The sequence below is a fragment of the Pristiophorus japonicus genome, chromosome 7 (genome assembly GCF_044704955.1).
Source record: "Pristiophorus japonicus isolate sPriJap1 chromosome 7, sPriJap1.hap1, whole genome shotgun sequence".
Lineage (NCBI taxonomy): Eukaryota > Metazoa > Chordata > Chondrichthyes > Pristiophoridae > Pristiophorus > Pristiophorus japonicus.
In genome coordinates, this window is record NC_091983.1 from 237,876,091 (window position 1) to 237,892,082 (window position 15,992).

Below are 15,992 nucleotides of genomic sequence, written 5' to 3' on the forward strand. Positions count from 1 at the left end.
GACTTCCCCATCATTGGGAACATTCTTTCCGCATCTAACCTGCCCAGTCCTGTCAGAATCTTATACGTTTCCCCTCTCATCCTTCCAAACTCCAGTGAATAAAGGCCCAGTTGATCCAGTCTCTCCTCATATTACAGTCCAGCCATCCCTGGAATCAGTCTGGTGAACCTTCGCTGCACTCCCTCAATAGCAAGAAGGTCCTTCCTCAGATTAGGAGACCAAAACTGAACACAATATTCCAGCTGAGGCCTCACTAAGGCCCTGTAGTAAGACCTCCCTGCTCCTATACTCAAATCCAGTATCTATGACGGCCAACATACCGGTTGCCTTCTTCATCGCCTGCTATACCTGCATGCCCACTTTCAGTGACTGTTGAACCATGACACCCAGGTCTCGTTGCACCTCCCCTTTTCCTATCTGCCGCCATTCAGATAATATTCTGCCTTCGTGTTTTTGCCCCCAAAATATATAACCTCACATTTATCCACATTATACTGCATCTGCCATGCATTTGCCCACTCACCAAACCGTGCAAATCACCCTGCAGCCTATTAGCGTCCTCCTCACAGCTCACACCGTCACCCAGTTTAGTGTCATCTGCAAACTTGGAGATATTACACTCAATTCCTTCATCTAAATCGTTAATGTAGAAACATAGAAACATAGAAACATAGAAAATAGGTGCAGGAGCAGGCCATTCAGCCCTTCTAGCCTGCACCGCCATTCAATGAGTTCATGGCTGAACATGAAACTTCAGTACCACCTTCCTGCTTTCTCGCCATAACCCTTGATCCCCCGAATAGTAAGGACTTCATCTAACTCACTTTTGAATATATTTAGTGAATTGGCCTCAACTACTTTCTGTGGTAGAGAATTCCACAGGTTCACCACTCTCTGGGTGAAGAAGTTTCTCCTCATCTCGGTCCTAAATGGCTTACCCCTTATCCTCAGACTGTGACCCCTGGTTCTGGACTTCCCCAACATTGGGAACATTCTTCCTGCATCTAACCTGTCTAAACCCGTCAGAATTTTAAACGTTTCTATGAGGTCTCCTCTCATTCTTCTGAACTCCAGTGAATACAAGCCCAGTTGATCCAGTCTTTCTTGATAGGTCAGTCCCGCCATCCCGGGAATCAGTCTGGTGAATCTTCGCTGCACTCCCTCAATAGCAAGAATGTCCTTCCTCAAGTTAGGAGACCAAAACTGTGCACAATACTCCAGGTGTGGCCTCACCAAGGCCCTGTACAACTGTAGCAACACCTCCCTGCCCCTATATTCAAATCCCCTCGCTATGAAGGCCAACATGCCATTTGCTTTCTTAACCGCCTGCTGTACCTGCATGCTAACCTTCAATGACTGATGTACCATGACACCCAGGTCTCGTTGCACCTCCCCTTTTCCTAATCTGTCACCATTCAGATAATAGTCTGTCTCTCTGTTTTTACCACCAAAGTGGATAACCTCACATTTATCCACATTATACTTCATCTGCCATGCATTTGCCCACTCACCTAACCTATCCAAGTCACTCTACAGCCTAATAGCATCCTCCTCGCAGCTCACACTGCCACCCAACTTAGTGTCATCCGCAAATTTGGAGATACTGCATTTAATCCCCTCGTCTAAATCATTAATATACAATGTAAACAGCTGGGGCCCCAGCACAGAACCTTGCGGCACCCCACTAGTCACTGCCTGCCATTCTGAAAAGTACCCGTTTATTCCTACTCTTTGCTTCCTGTCTGACAACCAGTTCTCAATCCACGTCAGCACACTACCCCCAATCCCATGTGCTTTAACTTTGCACATTCATCTCTTGTGTGGGACCTTGTCGAAAGCCTTCTGAAAGTCCAAATATACCACATCAACTGGTTCTCCTTTGTCCACTTTACTGGAAACATCCTCAAAAAATTCCAGAAGATTTGTCAAGCATGATTTCCCTTTCACAAATCCATGCTGACTTGGACCTATCATGTCACCATTTTCCAGATGCACTGCTATGACATCCTTAATAATTGATTCCATCATTTTACCCACTACTGAGATCAGACTGACCGGTCTATAATTCCCTGTTTTCTCTCTCCCTCCTTTTTTAAAAAGTGGGGTTACATTGGCTACCCTCCACTCCATAGGAACTGATCCAGAGTCAATGGAATGTTGGAAAATTACTGTCAATGCATCCGCTATTTCCAAGGCCACCTCCTTAAGTACTCTGGGATGCAGTCCATCAGGCCCTGGGGATTTATCGGCCTTCAATCCCATCAATTTCCCCAACACAATTTCACGACTAATAAAGATTTCCCTCAGTTCCCCCTCCTTACTAGAACCTCTGACCCCTTTTATATCCGGAAGGTTGTTTGTATCCTCCTTAGTGAATACCGAACCAAAGTACTTGTTCAATTGGTCTGCCATTTCTTTGTTCCCCGTTATGACTTCCCCTGATTCTGACTGCAGGGGACCTACGTTTGTCTTTACTAACCTTTTTCTCTTTACATACCTATAGAAACTTTTGCAATCCACCTTAATGTTCCCTGCAAGCTTCTTCTCGTACTCCATTTTCCCTGCCCTAATCAAACCCTTTGTCCTCCTCTGCTGAGTTCTAAATTTCTCCCAGTCCCCAGGTTCGCTGCTATTTCTGGCCAATTTGTATGCCACTTCCTTGGCTTTAATACTATCCCTGATTTCCCTAGATAGCCACGGTTGAGCCACCTTCACTTTTTTATTTTTACGCCAGACAGGAATGTACAATTGTTGTAATTCATCCATGCGGTCTCTAAATGTCTGCCATTGCCCATCCACAGTCAACCCCCTAAGTATCATTCGCCAATCTATCCTAGCCAATTCACGCCTCATACCTTCAAAGTTACCCTTCTTTAAGTTCTGGACCATGGTCTCTGAATTTACTGTTTCATTCTCCATCCTAATGCAGAAATCCACCATATTATGGTCACTCTTCCCCAAGGGGCCTCGCACAATGAGATTGCTAATTAATCCTCTCTCATTACACAACACCCAGTCTAAGATGGCCTCCCCCCTAGTTGGTTCCTCAACATATTGGTCTAGAAAACCATTGTATATTGTAAATAGCTGAGGTCCCAGCACTGAGCCCTGCGGCACTCCACTAGTCACTGCCTGCCATTCTGAAAAGGACCCGTTTATCTCGACTCTCTACTTCCTGTCTGCAAACAAGTTCTCTCTTCATGTCAGTACATTACCCCCAATACCTTGCGCTTTGATTTTGCACACCAATCTCTTGTGCGGGACCTTGTTAAAAGTAGGGAGGGGTGTCGGGCTGGAGGGGGTTATAGAGATACGGAGGGGTGGAGGGCTGGAGGAGGTTACAGAGATAGGGAGGCGTGTAAGGCTGGAAGAAGTTACAGAGATAGGGAGGGGTGCAGGGCTTGAGGGATTTCAAGAGAGAGGGAGGGGCGTGGCCCTGGAAGGATTTGAACACAAAGATGAGAATTTGAAAATCTCGGCGTTGCAGAGATCCCAGTTTTATTTCAGTGACAGCAGAGTGTGGAATTTTGAAGCTCTGTTTATATTTGGATCGATTTCTTTGTCCTCAGATATCTTTTAAATCTAATCTCAGGATCAGTTGACAGAAGTCTCTCTAAATACCAATAAATCGCGAGTTATTGCTTGTGTTGTTCTGGGGTTTATCAAACGGACACGTTGATTGTTGTACATTGTTCCTTGGGGGAACAGTGTGGAGCAGAGTTTGGGAGAGAATTCCTTTCACCGTATCTAACCGCACGGCCGAGGGTTTGATCGAGTCGATGGTCCAGCCAGCGATCCGAAGCAGCTCGATCTGGGTGTGTGGCGACGCTCTGATCCGGATTGACGGGCTGAGGAGTTGCTGCTGCAACAATTGAGATGCCTGAAGGACAGAAGTTTATTCGGCGAGTCTCTGCGATCCGGGCACTGGGCGTGTTGGTCACTGAGGCTTCGGAGCGGGAAATCTGCGGATGTCCCAGATCAGGAGGGGTGGGGAATGGTTCAGAAGGTCCAAGGGCCCGGCACAGGGATATTATGGGATGGGGAATGGGCTGGACAGGGACAGGGGGATATTATGGGATGGGGAGTGGGCTGGACAGGGACAGTGGGATATTATGGGATGGGGAATGGGCTGGATTGCCTTCATTTCTCGAGTTAAATGCTGCAGGCCGATGGGTCCATGAACCCCCACCCCAAGGTTTATGTGTTTAATCCTTCCATACAATCAGACAGCACAGGAGGGGGCCATTCGGCCCATCGTGCCTGTACCGGCTCTTTGAAAGAGTGATCCAATCAGTCCCACTCCCTGCTCTTTCCCCAGAGCCCTGTATAGATGAGATATTAGTCAGCTCTCCCGGGAAGATTATAAAAAGCAACAGGACAGATCCCTAAAGCAGTGAAGACATCTGACCTCCACCCTGACTGTCAGCTCCCCTCCCTCATATTATTAAATCTGTCATTACCGCATTTCATATAGAATTTTATACATAAGTAACAGCAGAACATTTTTCACAGCTCACAACACATGCTGAATATCCGATTCGTTTTGATTGGGGTAGAAGAGTGTTAAAGGAATTGGACATTAAAATCGGTAGGGCTTTAGGACCGCGCGGAATGCTGAGCTGGGGCGACGTTCCCAGTCCGAGCCCCTGGATTGAAATTTCAGTTTTCTCTCTCTGAGTCTCGGGATCGCGATTTCTCTCTCTCTCTCGTTTTCTTTCCCCTTTTCTCTTTCTCTATTTCTCTCTCTCTCAATCAAATTTTCTCTTTCTGTTTCTCACTCCCTTTACTCACTTCTGTCTCTTTCTCTTTTGTTCCCTTCCCTCTCTCTCCCCTCCCTCTCTTCCGCTCTCTCTCCCTCAATCTCTCTCCTCTCTCTCCCTTTCTCACTCTCTTTCGCTTTCCTTCCCTCTCCCTCTCTCTTTCCCTCCCTCTCTCCCTCCCTCTCTCCCCCTCTCTCTCACTCTCCCTCCCTCCCTCTCTCTTCCTCTTTCCCTCTCCATCACTCTCTCTCTCCCTCCCTCCCCCTCCCTCTCTCCCTCTCCCTCACTCTCTCTCTCCCTCTCTCTCTCACTCTCTCTCTCTCTGTCTCCATCTCTCCCTCCCCCTCCCTCTTCCCCTCTCCTCCCTCCCCCTCTCCCTCTCCCTCCCTCCTTCCCCTTGAGGGCAGATTCTGTACTAAACTCCTCCGGTCCATTGAGGAGGCTCCTGGACTTGTTGCTGAGCAATGCGGAGCTGTCTCCGGGACCTCGCCGCGCCCGGAGCTGGCTGATCTCCCCCAGAGTGAGTCAGACTCTGTCCCGGGATCTCCTGGGATCGCCTTGCTGTTTGCAGCAGCGATTGGCGGCTTGGCGCGGGGATCAGACTGGTTCCTGTGTGGATTGTATCGGAGGGCTGGAGAATTGGAGAGGACGATTCTGTGTGCATTCTAGAGCAGCAGTCTTCCATTGGATAAGAGTGCATTGTATCTGAGGATTGCATGCATTGCATAGGAGAGCTGTGCATTGTATCGGAGCGCTGCAGCAATCTGTACGATGAAGGAACACATTGTACAACAATTTGCATTTATAGAGCGACTCAACCCAATAAAATATTCCAAGGCGCTTCACAGGAGCATAAATCAGGTGTGACTGGAGATGGTGAGTGTGTGTTGGGGGTGTGACTGGAGATGGTGAGCGTGTGTGTGACTGGAGATGGTGAGTGTGTGTTGGGGGTGTGACTGGAGATGGTGAGTGTGTGTTGTGGGTGTGACTGGAGACGGTGAGTGTGTGTTGGGGTGTGACTGGAGATGGTGAGTTTGTGTTGGGGGTGTGACTGGAGACGGTGAGTGTGTGTTGGGGGTGTAACTGGAGACGGTGAGTGTGTGTTGGGGGTGTGACTGGAGATGGTTAGCGTGTGCTGGGGGTGTGACTGGAGATGGTGATCGTGTGTTGGGGTTTGAGCAGGAGGAGTGACGTCAGGCCCAGAAGGTGACTGTGGATTGTGATGCTCGAGCTGAAGGGGAACAGCATTACGGGGGAGGAAGTGAGGCATTCAGAGACTATTCCTGCTCGCAGTGCAGCAGTTTGTAAAAGCTCATTGAATTCATTATAGAAAATAGATGATAAATATCCCTGTTACTAGTCTGTATATCAGTCACAGCCCAGAGTAACACCTTGTGGCATAAAACAGGCTGTGGGAGGGTCACCAAACACAGAGTCTATCAGTGTTTAAAGGGGCGACTTTTTAAAGTAGGCAGTAGAATAATTTTGCTTTTCCAGTGTGAGCTCTGAGATTGAGGTGAGATGATGGAGTAAGGAGAATAGATTTTGCTGAAGGAGCTGACTCAATCCCACTCCTGAGACTCGAGCCCAGCATCCAGGCTGACACTCCCAGTGCAATACTGAGAGAGCGATGCACTATCGGAGGGGCAGTACTGAGGGAGTGCAGCATTGTCGGATGGGCAGTATTGAGGGTGTGCAGCATTGTCGGAGGGGCAGTATTGAGGGTGTGCAGCACTGTCGGAAGGGCAGTACTGAGGGAATGCTGCACTGTCGGAGGGGCAGTACTTCGGGAATGCTGCACTGTTGAACGCTCCATCTTTTGGACAAGGTGGTAAACCGAGGCCCCGTCTGCCCTCTCAGCTTCACATCAAAGATCCCTCAGCTTTATTTCAAAGAAGAGCAGGGGATTTCTCCCCAGTATCCTGAGCAATATGTATCCCTCAACCAACATCACTAAAATAACATAATTGTTCATTTGTCTCATTTGGTATATTAACGAGAGTGATTTAGCCACCTCCTATTGGCTGCGGTGATTCCCAACTGGTGATTATTTCTGTGTAACGCTGCAGCTAATGGGAGGCGATGTTGGAGGGTGGGCTCGAAGATCAGGAGCAGCACCTGTTCCGAAATGCATTGATTTTATTTCTCTCCGCATAGGGAACTGATGGCAGAAGGAAGAGATGATCGATGGGAAACAGACTCTGGTCAGGAGACAGTCATCACATTGGGCCCCAGTTCTGACTGATCAGCCAATCAAAGCATCTGTCTGACACAGCGGCCAGCTGGGGGGGAAACAGCTGGAATCCCAACACCTGGAACATCTGTACCAACACTGGGAAAACAGCTGGAATCCCAACACACAGACCATCTGTACCCATTGAGAAAACAGCTGGAATCCCAACACCCGTAACATCTGTACCACCACTGGGAACACAGCTGGAATTACAACACCCAGCGCATCTGCACCAACACTGGGAAAACAGCTGGAATCCCAACACCTGGAACATCTGCACCAACAGTGAGAAAACAGCTGGAATATTAACACCGAGAACACCTGCACCAACTGGGAAAACAGCTAGAATTCCAACATCCAGAACATCTGTACCAATGCTGGGAAAATAGCTGGAATCCCAACACCTGGAACATCTGCAAGCATAGTGATCACCCCTCTTTGAGCGGGTCCAGTCGGAGCAGGGCCCCCCGAATCACCCCCAGATGGACTGAGATCGCCCCTCTCTGAGCGGGTCCAGTCAGAGCAGGGACCCCCTGAATCTCCCCCAGACGGACCGAGATAGCCCCTCTCTGAGCGGGTTCAGTCGGAGCAGGGACCCCTTGAATCACCCCCAGATGGACTGAGATTGCCCCTCTCTGAGCGGGTCCAGTCAGAGCAGGGACCCCCTGAATCTCCCCCAGACGGACCGAGATAGCCCCTCTCTGAGCGGGTCCAGTCGGAGGAGGGACTCACTGAATCACCACCAGACGTATCGAGATGGCCCCTCTCTGAGCGCGGTCCAGTCGGAGCGATGCGTCTGTCCGGTTTGTTGCCCCTTCAGGCCCTTTGGGCGGCCCTGTCTCTCGCCGCGCAGCACTTCCAGTCCTGGGGTCACTACGACCTGTGTAAGGCCCAGCTTCACTGGGACCAGGCCATGAGTTGGGATTACATGGCCTGCCAGCCCGAGGCCGCCCTGCTCACCAGGACACTGAAGGTCAGCTTGGATCCCTCTGACAGTACGTGTGGAGAGACCCCCGAGATGTACTGCACGCTGGTGAGTAGAAGCCTTTCTGAGACAGCCTCTGTTATGTGTCGCGCTGTGAATGGGCGCTCACTGAACGGCCTTTATCAAAGTGAATTCCATCCAAACTCCTACATTTGCTTCATTAATAGAGGCATCGAGTGCAAAAGCAAGGGAGTCATGGTGAACCTTTATACATCATTGGTTAGGCCCCAGCTGGAGTATTGTATCCAATTCTGGGCACCATACTTTAGGAAGGATGACAAGGCCTTGGAGAGGGTGCAGAGGAATTTTAATGGAATGTTTCCAGGGATGAAGGACTTCAGTTATGTGAAGAGACTGGAGAAGCTGGGATTGTTCTCCTCAGAGCAGGGAAGGTTAAGGGGAGATTTGATGAGGTGTTTAAAATCATGAAGGGTTTTGAAAGAGTAAATAAGGAGACAATGTTTCCAGTGGCAGGAGGGCCAGTAACCAGAGGACACAGATTTCAGATAATTGGCAAAAAAGCCAAGGGGGGAGATGAGGAGAATGTTTTAATGCAGCGAGTTTTTATGATCAGGAATGTGCTGCCTGAAAGGGAGGTGGAAGCAGATTCAATAATAACATTCAAAAGGGAATTGGATAAATACTGGGAAAGGAGAAATGTACAGGGCTATGGGGAAGGAGCAGGAGAGTGGGACTAACTGGACAGCTCTGAGCCAGTGGCAGAGACAGACGATATCACGGAGGTGAAAGTAGGCGGGCTTGGTGAAGGAGGAGATATGGGGATGGAATAACAGTCTGATAAGTTGCATTTACTGGAACTGTGAGGAGAAGTCAAACTGCTGGGCTGAACAGGAAAGGTCAGGACACGTAAACCACAAAACTCGCTGCTTCCCAGTGTTGCACCGTAAGGGGTGGCAGTGTTTGTAAAATTAGACACGGAAATAGACGTGAGGAGGGAGGTTGAATGTTTATAAACACCCCCTGGAGCTCCTGACCCCTGTGTCTGAGCCCTGCCCAATATCCCCAGTGGGGAATATGTCCCATTGTGTCTGAGCCCTGCCCAATATCCCCAGTGTGGAATATGTCCCATTGTGTCTGAGCCCTGCCCAATATCCCCAGTGGAGAATATGTCCCATTATGTCTGAGCCCTGCCCAATATCCCCAGTGGGGAATATGTCCCATTGTGTCTGAGCCCTGCCCAATATCCCCAGTGGGGAATGTGTCCCATTGTGTCTGAGCCCTGCCCAATATCCCCAGTGGGGAATATGCCCCATTGTGTCTGAGCCCTGCCCAATATCCCCAGTGGGGAATATGTCCCATTGTGCCTGAGCCCTGCCCAATATCCCCAGTGAGGAATATGTCCTTGAGATGTAAATTCAAGCCTCTTTCTAAATATTAATGATGCTCTTGTTGAGTGAATCATCTCCTCAGGATAATTGGTTCCTGCATCATTGTTCGAGGGGAAACACCTGGTTTAATAATCAGCCGTATGTTTCAGCAATAATTGAAAATGTATAATTTATTGCAGAACATGCAGTTTATCAGAGGGAATTATTCTCCAGCTCAATTAGTAATCTGTTGTAAAAATACTACGAGTCTTTGAGGTAAACTTCCAGTTGTCCCATATCCCACTATGGGAGCTGTGTGTGAAACAGGGCCCGGACCCAGTGAAACCACACTAGATGTTACTGTCTCAGTTTCACACCTCAGGACGACCCAAAGCGCTTCACAGACAATGAAGGACTTTTTGAAATCGCAATCATTTTTCTTTCACCGATAAAAACGCGGCTGAATTTATCGGCCTTTTTTTAATATGTAACAATATTTGACAGGTGTACTCGCTCCTTCTTTCCCGATGTGTCCCGACTCCTGAACTAGTGTTCCCTGATTGTGTGTTGAATGTGAGTGGGTGAGTGAGACAGAAAGACTCCAGGGTGAGAATGTATTCAGACTGTGGCTGTAACCTTGGTGCAAAGACACGAATTCCTGGTCATAAACTGTTGTGATCAAATGTACCGGGGCACGGTGGTGCAGGGCTTCTGTGACTGGACCAGTAATCCACAGAACCGCACTTCCAATCCCTCCATGGGCTTTGAGACTGGGCAGAGGGAGATACTGCCGGTCCTGCTGGGAGACTCAGTCCCAGGCACATCCTTCAGTTTTTTATTTGTTCCTGAGATGTGGGCATCACTGGCAAGGCCAGCATTTATTGCCCATCCCTAATTGCCCTTGCGAAGGCGGTGATGAGCTGCCTTCTTGAACCGCTGTAGTCCGTGTGGTGAAGGTACTCCCACAGTGCTGTTAGGAAGGGAGTTCAGGATTTTGACCCAGTGACAATGAAGGAACATTGAATATATTTCCCAATCAGGATGCGGTGTAACTTGGAGGGGAACGTGGAGGTGGTGGTGTTCGCATGGAGACCATGGGTTTGTGAGGTGCTGCCGAAGAAGTCTTGGTGAGTTGCTGCAGTGCATCTTGTAGATGGTAAACACTGCAGCCATGGTACACCGGTGGTGGAGGGAGTGAATGTTTAAGGTGGTGGATGGGCTGCTTTGTCCGGGATGGTGTGAAGCTTCTTGCGTATTGTTGGAGCTGCAGTCATCCAGGCAATTGGAGAGTATTCCATCACCCGCCTGACTTGTGCCTTGTAGGTGGTGGAAAGGCTTTGGGGAGTCAGGAGGTGAGACACTCGCCGAGAATACTTGCCTCTGACCTGCTCTTGTACCACAGTATTTATGTGGCTGGTCCAGTTAAGTTTCTGGTCAATGGTGATTCCCAGGATGCTGATAGTGGGGGATCCGACAATGGTAACGCCGTTGAATGTCATGGAGAGGTAGTTGGACTCTGGCTTGTTGGAGATGATCATTGCCTTCCAGGTGTGGACCACAAATGTTATTTGCCACTTCGGTGTTGCCGGACTGGGAAACAACGTCGGTGAGTGAGCACAGGGGCGATGGGGGAACAGGACTTGTGTGTGTTAGGATACGGGCAGCACAGGTTTGGATGAGCTGAAATTTACAGAGAGTGGAAGATGGGAGTCTGGCCAGGAGAACATTGGAATGGTCGAGTCTGGAGGGAACAAAGTATGGGTGAGGGTTTCAGCAGCAGATGAGCTGAGGCAGGGGCGGAGACCGGCGATGTTACCGAGGTGGAAATAGGTGGTCTTGGTGATGGAGCAGATATGATTGTTTGTTTTAGTTCTTCTCGACCAAAAGGCACCAGTTAATGCTCATCGATCTCCGTGTTGGAAATAGAATCTCCCGCTGGTCTGTAATCCCCAATTTGATTAATCTCTGGCACCAGCTCAAAGTATTCGCCTCCAATTCCACTTCAGTGCCAATTTGTTCATTGATTTGAATGTTTCTCGTGCTGCAAAGCAAAACTTACAGTGTCTGAGCACACACCGAGGGAAAGGCACATCTGGAATACTGCGGGCAGAGTGGGCTCCTCATTGTAGGGGAGAGATGGGACACAGTGACACAGTGTCACCGGGGGTGAGGGGGTGAGGGGGTGAGGGGAGAGAGAGATGGGACACTTCTTCACCCAGAGAGTGGTGAACCTGTGGAATTCTCTACCACAGAAAGTTGTAGAGGCCAATTCACTAAATATATTCAAAAAGGAGTTAGATGAAGTCCTTACTACTAGGGGGATCAAGGGGTATGGCGAGAAAGCAGGAATGGGGTACTGAAGTTGCATGTTCAGCCATGAACTCATTGAATGGCAGTGCAGGCTAGAAGGGCCGAATGGCCTACTCCTGCACCTATTTTCTATGTTTCTATGTTTCTATGACATGGGGCACAGTGACACAGTGTGACCAGGGGTGAGGGGGTGAGGGACTGTGTTATGAGGTTAGCTCGAACAGTCAAATTAAAGGGAGAATCGTCACCACTTCTGTAGAAACACAGTCTGTGCCTTGCTCGGGTAAAAGTCTGACAGCTAATTATTTCTGAATCCGATCACCAATTCTGGAATTCCCAGCGAGTGGTGACAGCTGGTGAATGTTAACGTGGAGGTTCTGGGTAATTTCTGTAAGCTGAGTTTGAACTGATTGTAAACTGGTGCCTGGGGATTGTGTCTGATCCTCTCGGGATTGTTAACATCTGTATCCATTCCCCCGCCAGCTGTTCACACCATCTCACAGCACAGCAGGAGGCCATTCGGCCCATCGTGCCTGTGCCGGCTCTTCGAGAGAGCGATCCAATTAGTCCCACTCCCTGCTCTTTCCCCATAGCCTTGCAAATTTATCCTTTTTCCCAAATTTATTAAGTATATTTTTCCCTGTTTTAAGGGAGTTTAGTTGAAGCAGGTTCAAATAGCTCCTCAAAGAATGGGTACAGGCACGATGGGCCGAATGGCCTTCTGTGCTGTGAGATTCTGTGATATTTCCCCTGTTTTAAGGGAGTTTATTTTCAGCAGATGCGAGCAGCAGATGGGATTTCAGTCTGAACGAGCCAAACATTCTCTTTGTAATATCGCAGTCCATTCTATTGGGTCTGGGACTAAACCTTTATTACTCAGACGGGAAATCGAGGGTTTGGGAGAGGCCTACAGGAAGTGGATTAAACCTGAGGCCATAGACTTTATCCCCATGAATCTTCCCCCTGCCCAATATCTCACTCACTGCCCACTGTCCCCAGTAAACCGGCTGCACATTAAACTTTCCCAGTCTCTTGATTCCTGGATCAGAGCTCTCTCACTGCGCTGCTCTCTGACAATGTTCCACTCACTTTAGCAGCTCAGACAGGAGAATGCTTGAAGAATGATTTACTGTTGTTGTGACACTGACTGACTGACCCCTGACCCTGTCACCAGTGAATGGATTTTTCTATCGAGCAGTTTGAATGATGAGGAGTCTCGGCTCCATCTCCTGTTATTCTCTGTTACCCATTCTCTGTATTGGCCACACGCAAATTTCATTATAAACACAGATAGAGGCAGACAGGCAAGGTCGAGGGTTCAAGTCCCACTCCAGACACTTGAGCACAAAACCCAGGCCAAGACTCCCAGTGCAGTACTGGGGGAGTGCTGCACTGACGGAGGGGCAGTACTGAGGGAGCGCTTCCCTGTCAGAGGGGCAGTACTGAGGGACTGCTCCACTGTCGGAGGGTCAGTACTGAGGGAGCGCTTCCCTGTCAGAGGGGCAGTACTGAGGAAATGCTCCACTGTCGGAGGGTCAGTACTGAGGGAGCGCTTCACTGTCAGAGGGGCAGTACTGAGGGAGTACTCCACTGTCGGAGGGTCAGTACTGAGGGAGCACTACATTGTCGGAGGGTCACTACTGAGGGAGTGCTGCACTGTCAGAGGGTCAGTACTGAGGGAGCATTAAATTGTCGGAGGGGCAGTACTGAGGGAGCGCTGCACTGTTGGAGGGACAGTACTGAGGGAGCGCTGCACTGTCGGAGGGGCAGTACTGAGGGAGCGCTGCACTGTCGGAGGGGCAGTACTGAGGGAGCGCTACACTGTCGGAGGGGCAGTACTGAGGGAGCGCTGCACTGTCGGAGGGGCAGTACTGAGGGAGCGCTACACTGTCGGAGGGGCAGTACTGAGGGAGCACTGCACTGCTCTCATCCTGAGATAGTCAATGGCGCTTTAGAATTCAGTCTTTGTCTCTCTTTCTCTCCTCTCTCTTTCTCACTCTTGCTCCCTCCTCCCCTCCCACATTACATGGGCTCATTCACCAGAAACACCCTGTTGCCGAATTTGCCCTCCGACCGAAAGGGGGCACACTCACTGAGCGAGACGATTTTCCCCGCCCCAATCCATGGAGTGGAGAGTTGAGCAAAATTCAGCTCTTTGTAGATTGTTTTTGTTGCGGGCGGTGCAGTCAGTTTGCGGCGGGGTGGAAGTGCGTGGGGAGCGGGGCGGACGGCGGTATATGTCTGCGAGCTCCTGTTTTATTTCCCACCCCCAGGAACCTGCTGACTGACGGAGCTGAAATGAGCCTGGGATTAAAGTGTTTGTTTAAATCTGGTTTGACAGACAGTCGGTGGGTTCCCTGAACACCTGCTCAAAGCCCTGAGTCTCCGTGAGGCTCGGGCATTGGGGACATTAGTTTGGGGAGAAGGCCCTTTATTGGGGACCTTTCATTAGAAGGAGGTCACCCATTGGGGACGGACGGTTTAAAATTGGAAGCTGGGTGTTTAATGAACGATGGCTGTGGTCTATAAGGACCGATCGACACAGGCCGGTCAATAATGTGGGATTGAAGATTTGCTGCAGATTCTCAATCTTTCCCCAGTCTGGTTTCTTTCTCTGAAACCTCCCTCTGGTCTTCTCATTGCTGAAATGTTTAGACACAAACACCAGGTGCAGAGTTCTGGGTTTCATTAACTTGAACAAACATTCATTTCTGCCGGCTCACGTTCTTTATAATTAAATTCCAAAGTGTAGAATCCCATCGAGCTCCCTGGCAAGATGTTGACTTAAAACCGCCATTCCTTTATTAAATTAATTCTGGGGATGCTGACATGGCCGGCATTTATTGCCCATCCCCAGGTGCCCTGAGAAGGTGGGGGTGGGCCGCCTTCTTGATCCGCTGGGAGCGAGTTTGATACAAACTGAGTGTCTCGCTTGGCCAGTTCAGAGGGTCATTACTAGTCAACCACGTTGGTGTGGGCCTGGAGTCACATATAGGCCCGGGTAGGATACAGAGGCAGGTTTCCTTCCCTAAAGGACATTACTGAACCAGTTGGGCTTCACGGCAATCTCCCTGAGCTGTGGGTCGTGGGGAGAGGACCCTCTCCCTGACCCACTGTGGGCCGTGGGGAGATGGACCCTCTCCCTGACCCACTGTGGGCCGTGGGGAGAGGACCCTCTCCCTGACCCACTGTGGGCCGTAGGGAGAGGACCCTCTCCCTGACCCACTGTGGGCCATGGGGAGATGGAGCCTCTCCCTGACCCACTGTGGGCCGTGGGGAGAGGACCCTCTCCCTGACCCACTGTGGGCTGTGGGGAGAGGACCCTCTCCCTGACCCACTGTGGGCCGTGGGGAGAGGACCCTCTCCCTGACCCACTGTGGGCCGTGGGGAGATGGACCCTCTCCCTGACCCACTGTGGGCCGTGGGGAGAGGACCCTCTCCCTGACCCACTGTGGGCCGTGGGGAGATGGACCCTCTCCCTGACCCACTGTGGGCCGTGGGGAGAGGACCCTCTCCCTGACCCACTGTGGGCCGTGGGGAGATGGACCCTCTCCCTGACCCACTGTGGGCCGTGGGGAGATGGACCCTCTCCCTGACCCACTGTGGGCCGTGGGGAGAGGACTCTCTCCCTGACCCACTGTGGGCCGTGGGGAGATGGACCCTCTCCCTGAGCTGTGGGCCGTAGGGAGAGGACCCTCTCCCTGACCCACTGTGGGCCGTGGGGAGATGGATGATACCAGAAATGAGAGGGTATACATATCAGGAAAGGATGAACAGGCTGGGTCACTTTTCTCTTGAAAAGAGAATGCTGAGGGGTGATCTAATAGAGGTCTTTGAAATTATGAAAGGTTTTGATAGAGTGGATACAGAGAGAACCAAGAAATCCAATCGGGAATTCAGAAGAAACGTCTGTACCCAAAGAGTGGTGAGAATGTGGAACTTGCTACCACAGGGAGCGGTTAAAGCAAATAGTGTAGATGCAGTTAAGGCGGGGCGGGGGGGGGGGCGGTGGGGGTGGCTAGACAAGCGTATGAGGGAGACGGGAATAGAGGGTTGTGGATAGATTTAGATGAGGAAAGACGGGAGGAGGCTCGAGTGGAGCATAAACACCGACATGGACTAGTTGGGCCGAATGGCCTGTTTCTGTGCCGTATATTCTATGTAATCCTATATGTAATCCTATGTAATCTTTCAGCTCAGCACTGGCCCACTAAATGCTGCTAACTGAGCAACTCTGCTCGAACATTAACTCCAACAAAGGGCCTGATTACTGGGTGATGGGAAGTGACAGCACTCTGCGGGATTGTACTTTATGGAGCCACTAACTTCTGCACTCAATAATACACTAATTAACATCATTAACCAGGGGACTGAAC

The 15,992-nt window shown here is 50.2% G+C and overlaps 1 pseudogene; it reads left to right on the forward strand.

The window, feature by feature from the left end:
- Positions 1-7,783: 7,783 nt before the first annotated feature.
- Positions 7,784-15,992, forward strand: part of LOC139266705 (netrin-G1-like) — a 35,061-nt pseudogene continuing 26,852 nt past the window's right edge.